The sequence below is a fragment of the Mytilus edulis genome, unplaced genomic scaffold (assembly GCF_963676685.1).
Source record: "Mytilus edulis unplaced genomic scaffold, xbMytEdul2.2 SCAFFOLD_861, whole genome shotgun sequence".
Classification (NCBI taxonomy): domain Eukaryota; kingdom Metazoa; phylum Mollusca; class Bivalvia; order Mytilida; family Mytilidae; genus Mytilus; species Mytilus edulis.
In genome coordinates, this window is record NW_027268711.1 from 22,720 (window position 1) to 30,292 (window position 7,573).

Genomic DNA, 7,573 nt, shown 5'->3' on the forward strand with positions numbered 1-7,573 from the left:
GTCCGCCTGTAGCCCCCTGTTTCTGTAACTTTTATATGAGGGTTTTGATGGGGTTAAATGATTAAAGAATAATGCCATTAAAAAAATGAAGATTAGAGAATAACGGGCAAAAAAATGAAGATTAGAGAAAAAAGGGGTGAAAAATAAATAATAACATAATAACAGACCCGCCACCCAGACCCTCTTATATAGAAATAGCACTGTGTCCAGTTGTGCCCGCCTGTATCCCCTGTTTCTATAAGTTTAATATAGCACTGAATCCAGTTCTGTTCACTATTTATCTATTTTTTATATATAGATATAAGATTGTGTTCAGATCAAGTAACAAGAAAATAACTGAAAATTATCGAAGTCTTGAAATAAAGCCACCAAGAAAGTTCACATGACTGTGTTCGCATACAAGTTGAACTTGTACAAAAAAAATGTACTATTCCACAAAAAAACATTGCCAATTAACTTTCTGAAATTACATGTGTCACAAAGTTGACGAAGGAAAATGTGACTCTTTGTACTGAATTACATGCATGTGTCACTGAGGCCACGTTGAATCAGTTTGAAGATACGACACCCCTCCCCTAATTCCAGACCCTCACTGAGGTGACAGAGGAAAAGATCCTCCTGTTGGGGAAATGGTAGCATTCAGTCAATATTCATTGGCAAATTTATGTGAATCAATGGCTCCATTTGACTTATTTTTTTTATAGACATTCATGAATAAAACAACCGAAATTTTGTCAAAATCATTTTAAGACAACTCGGACCAGTTTTTAAGACAATTAAATAAAAAAAAAATGTTTGGACGCTTTTATACTAAAAATCTATATATACCGTGAAAAATTATTTATTATTTATTTGGCGATCAAATGGGAGGACGCGTCTTACGTCCTCTACGCCCCCTTTTTTCCTTAGAATCAACCACTGAGAAGCGTTCTTAAATGGGCCTAATCAGTGTTTCACATTGTTCCGAGGTGATTTGAAATTGTTTAGAATCGACTTTAAATGGGCCCAATCAGTGTTTCAAACTGGTCAGATCTTTCAATCCAATCCGAGTTTCTTTAAAACTGGTCCGAGTTTTCCTGGTCCGACTTGTCCCAATCCCGTCATTCAGTGTCTCGTTTTGGTTTGTTTTTTGTTTTGACAACGCTTCCTGTTCTACAAACAATTCTTTTTAACCAAGAAGACGTCATTTCAATGACTATAAAGGGTAAGTTCTAAATATTTCTGTTAAATTTGACTCACGTGAAAAAATATTATTTACCTTTTGAACACAGCAACAGCTTGGATAGGCGGATCCAGGGGGAGAAAGGGGGGGGGGGGGGGGCACCCCCTTCCGTGGGTAAAATTTGGTTGATTATATAGGGAATCACTGAAGCATGACTGGAGCGGGGCCCCCCTTAGGTCAACCAGAGGGTCCCCCTTATGAAAAGTTCTGGATCCGCCACTGAACAGGTCGTGATCGATGGACACATTTCCGGGTTTCCATATCTCTTCTTCTTTGAATTTGGACTTTAGGTTTCTATCGATCCTTCAGTTATTGAAGATTATTCGCCCGGCGTCGACTATAAAATTTATAATTTACAGCAACAAAAATCAAAAATAACAAAATCAAAAATCAACATTTAAACGTATTTATATACAATTGATAACAGAATAGTTAGGGATAGAATATGAGGATGAGAGCAGATTCTGAGATCATACTCTTGAATCCCTGTACTGTACTGCATGCTACTATTTGTTGTGGCATATGATTCCAATTTATAACAGTTCGTGGATAAAATGAATATTTATAACTGTCTTTGGATGTTTGTATTTGCCTAAATGAGTGTGGATTGCTATGTCTGGTTCTATTGTCTAGTGGGATCAAAAGGTTATGTGTAGGGACTGCAACAATTTCATGTATAATTTTGTAAAAGAAAACAAGTCTGTATCGTAAATGCCTAATTTCGAGTGGGTACCAATTTAGGTCTGTCATCATTTCAGTAACTGAGCTGGTGTTATGGAAGCGGTTGCATGAAAAGCGAGCGCACTCCTCTTCTTTGAACTTTTTCTATTTGTGAAATTTGCTGTTTTTGATGTGGGTCCCAAATTGTTGAGCAGTACTCTAATTTTGGTCGGACAAGAGCTTTATATGCGTGAGCTTTAACTTTCAGTGATGCTATTTTTAGGTTTCTACGAATAAATCCAAGGGACTGGTTTGCTTTTGATGTCATGTTAGGGGTCATCCATAATTGTCAACCATTTTCCAAAGTGTACAAAACGTACACTTTTTCAGACCCCCCACCCTCCCTCAAAAAGTGTACATCAACCATTTTCAGATTTCAAGAGAGGAATCAATCATTCTTAATAAAAAGAAGATCCTGTTTATTATATTTTAGTTTAATATAGAAATTTGCATTGAAAATAAACTAAAACATATCTGACTGTTTTATTTGATGACATCTATCTGTGATGCCTGTGTTTTGTTAGAATAAAGAGTTCAAAGATTAGTGTTTCCCCTATCACACAGTGGTAACTCCAATGAAATAGGGCACCTAGAGCATGCAAAAGATTAACAAAAGGGCACATAAACTATGCTTAGAATCAAAGAAAGGGAAATGCATGGTTATATTGCATTGGTAACGTATGGACTGACAGTTGTTGATGGAATCAGAGCTCAAGACAGCAATCAATAAAAGTGTTATGTTTTAAAAACATTTTAAGTTTTTAAATTTCCCCCCTGTATTTCTATTTAAAAGGCTCCTGTAAATATGCCATTCATGGCACTATTATCGTTTATGTATATATACTGTAACGTGTACATATATTGGATAATTTTTAAGGTTAAGGTTAAACTTCATATATAGGTGCTCCTAATTAAAGGAGGCTTATACTAAGAAAAATAAGTTTACTTCCGTTTTATTGGTTTACTGTTTTGGAATACATTACAAGGAAATTAATCGAAGGACCAGTTAAAATCTTTTCACAAAATGACGTCTTGTCAAAATCAAAACATTCAAAGAATTTAGTGTTTCCATCAGTTTTTTGTATTAAACAGAGTGAAACGATAAAGTTTTATAATAAAGCAGGTGAAATTGACAATCAGGGGTACTGAGAAATGCTTGCAAACTTTTTGTTTAAATTTTTTTACAAGTTTACATTTTTGAAAGATTTAGTTTTCATATGATTTGATCTTTTAAAAGTCCAATCCGGATTGAGGAGAATTATGATATCGAAATAAATATCATCAAGTGAAAATAATAAAGAAGAAATAAGAAGAGAAACACACCCAAGCCAATTCTCGATTTTATACATCGACCTTCCCTACGGGGCATTAAGTTTTACCCTTGTCTGTCTGTACATTGTACGTACGTACGTCCGTACGTCCCAAAGTTGGTTTCCGTTCTCTTACTTTAGTTTGCCTCAACTAAATGTTATGAAACTTATACACAATGCTTATTACCACAAAACACAAATCAAGTTTGAATTTTGGTGGCGTCACTTTAACCGTTCTAGAGTTATGCCCCTTTACAAATGGACAATTTGCTGAATTTTCATTTCCGTTCTGTTACTTTAGTTTGCCTCAACCAAATGTTATGAAACTTATACACAATGCTTATTACCACAGAACACAGATCAAGTTTGAATTTTGGTGGTGTTGCTTTAACCATTATAGAGTTGTGCCCCTTTACCATGTTTACAAATGGAAAAAATTGCTGAATTTTTTCATTTCCGTTCTCTAACAAGTTAGCCTCAACCAAATGTAATGAAACTTATACACCATGCTTATTACCACAAAATACAGATCAGGTTTGAATTTTAGGGGTGTCAATATTACTGTTCTACAGTTATGCCCCTTTATAACGTTATATGATATGCAAGCGGTCCCTTGAACATCAAATTGGGAATTTTTTATGCATACAATCTAAAACGAAATACTATCATTTTCCTGACCTGTAAAAACGGAAAATGTATATTAAGTTTCACCTGTACACTGATTGAAAGAAGTTATTGGATTTAGACCAGGGAAGTTGTAATACATGAATACCATTGCACATGATGCACTATCATCTTTACTTTGGTAAACAAGGCATATATACCAGCTAACATAAACCTATAGCATATAAGCAGTTTAGCTTTATATTCGGATTTCAAATTATCTCAAATTATCTCATAATATATAAGATATCTTATATAACATATTAAATTTTTATAAGATATCTCATTTAATATATGAGATATCTTATATAATTTATTTTTTTAAGCTATCTTATATATTATATGAGATATCTTATATTATATGAAATATCTTATATATTTAATAATATATATACTTTATACTTAGATATCTTATATACTTATATACTTATAAGATATCTTATATACTTATAAGATATACTTATAAGATATCTTATATACTTATAAGAAATCTTACACACTTATAAGATATCTATATACTTTATAAATATTTTTTATACAAGATATCTTATATAGTTTAATGGATATCATCTTAAGAAAATTATATAACATATATTATATGAATTATCTTATAACTTCTATACGATGTCTCTAATAATATATCTCATATGATATATATAGATTCTACCACTGCATCGAGTGTAATATGATATTCGTACACTCAAGACAGTTAAATTTTCAAATTGAAAGCGCAAGGCTTGCCCAAGCGTTTCAAATATTTAAAATTTAACTGTCGACAGTGGATAAATATCGTATTACACGAGATTTGGTGGTGGAATCTGTTTCTCTAATCATTTTCTAACATTATGAAGACAAACTTATTCCTTCTTTTCAAATGATCTGCCTAAAAGATGGGTTCTTTCTATGTGATGTCATCAGGCATGGTCGCCTTGTTTCATGCCGTCACAATAGGAAATTCAGCGGAAAGCAAGAACATTCATAATCGGATTTTAAACAATGAAGTACTGAGATCAAACGAACCACACGTTGATTTTTTTTATTATACAATGGGTGCAGAAAGGGATAAATTGACGAAGAATTAGAGAAATAAGATATTTTAAATAATCTTTTTTAAAAGATATCTTACATAAATAGATATCTTATATAATAAAGAAGATATCTAATATCGATTATAAGATTTATCGGTCGTCCCACTGTCTATATCACTCTGTTCAGCTCTTAATATTATTCCGTATCATGTCTTTGTGACGTCAAATACGTTGACCCGGCCTTAATAACTTTGACCATGACATATCAGCGACGTCATAATGTTTGAACCGATGTTAATAACTTTGACCCCGAACTTATCAAGTCATCTTTTGTGTGCTGGTGAAACAAAGAAAACACTTCTGAAACACGCAAATATAGCCCGATAAATCGATTATCAGATTATCTGCATATTGATATTGTAAAATATCAGCTGCTTGACATTATATGAAGGCGTTTTGATCTCGTTCGCTACGCTCACTTCGACAAAAAGCTTCATATTATGTCTCGCAGCTGATATTTTACGATATCAACATGCAGATAACCTGATAATCAGTACATCTTATATAGTATATAAGATATCTTATAAGCATACTTTATGTAAGATATCTTATATATAGTTTATAAGATATATCATATTGTTTATAAGATATGTTATACAATTTATATGAGATATCTTATAAACTATAAAAGATATCTCATAAATTTTATAACATATCTCATGAACTATGTAAGATATCTCTTAAACTTTATACGATATCTTATAAACTTTATAAGATATCTTACAAAAACTATATAAGACATCTAATGAACTATTATATAAGATATCTTATAAAGTTTATGAGATATCTTGAAGTTAGATTAAATAACAAAACGGCTTGCCATATTAACCACTGAAAAAAGCCAATTCTTGATTTTATACATCGACCTTCCCTACGGAAACGAAATAAATTCTGGAAATAAAAAAAAAAGCGTACAGTAAAAATGTTGATTTTTTAACCCCCTCCCCCCAAGTGTACGTTTTGTACACTTTGGAAAATGGTTGACAATTATGGATGACCCCTTATCGATATGTTTGTCCCATTTTAAATTTGATTGAAGAGTTAGGCCTAAATATTTTGTAGAGTCAACTTTTTCTAGAGAGTGATTGTATAATTTATAAGTGAAGTCTAAAGGTTTCCGTTTTTGAGTTACACTGAGAATGTTGCACTTATCAGGTTTCTAAATGATGACTGAGAAGAAATTTTCAATTGAACATTTAACTGAGTATTTTTATTTTCTTCAAGGTTAAAGTATTTATTAAACCAAATTTGAAAGTTAAAAGACAGTAAAACTTGGTGCGTTGCATTTGAACTGTTGAAAAGTTTTTAGCCACCAGGCGGCGCTGATGTTTGTCACTTTTTTTGTGACAATTATTATACCCCCGCTTTAAAAAAGGTGGGGTATACTGTTTTACCTCTGTATGTCCTTCCGTCAGTCAGTCAGTCCGTCCGTCCCACGAATATTTTTCGTCGCATTATCTCAGGAACTACAATACAAGGATTTCTGAAATTTGGTTTCAGGGTTTATCTAAGTCAGCTATACTATGTGATGCGTTTTCAGATTGATCACTTGACAACTTCCTGTTTACCGAACACTTGTATGATTTTTATACCCCTGCTTTAAAAAGGGGGGGGGGGGGTATACTGTTTTACCTCTGTCTGTCCTTCCGTCAGTCAGTCCGTCCGTCCCATGAAATTTTTCGTCGCATTTTTCTCAGGAACTACAATACAAGGATTTCTGAAAGGAGTAGGTCCTGTAAGACCCCTTTTTGGCCCCAAAATATAGCAGTTTTACAAAATTGTTAAAATGTAAACTTTAATAGTTAAATTTATTGGACAGTAGAATGCTTCTGCTACATAAATATGGGCTGTTTTTGACAATACAATGCACATACATTGGGTACTAGCACCATTAAGTCATGCTATGACAGCTAAATTACTGAAATATTCACAATTCTAGCATTAAAGCCATTTTAGTTAAATTTTAGACGGTTTTCGTGTAAAACGAAAGTGGCTGCATTCGTGTTCATCCTTAATATTGAAATGTAAGTTGTATTTTATGATAATACATAAAGGTTGAGGATGAACACGGATGCGGCCACTTTCATTTTTGACAAAAAACCATCTGAAAAGTGACATTTTTCGGCATATTTGGTAGATTTTTCATATTTAAGCTTGAATCGGATTGTTTTTAATGACTAAATCAGTTAAAATCTTTCACATAAACTAATTGATTCAAATGAAATAGACACTTTAGTGTTTAAAAAATGGTCAAAATCTTTCGTCAGATGAACCTGAAATTTGAGGCCAAAATCGGTCCTTACCGGACCTACTCCTTTGGTTTCAGGGTTTACCTAAGTCACTCAGCTATACCGTGTGATGCGTTTTCAGATTGATCACTTGACAACTTCCTGTTTACTGACCACTTGAATGATTTTACACCTGATAGCCAAGTAGAAAATTTTCGTCAAATTTTTCTCAGGAACTACAATACAAGGATTTCTGAAATTTGGTTTCAGGATTTATATAAGTCAGCTATACCGTGTGATGTGTTTTCAGATTCATCACTCGACAACTTCCTGTTTACCGAA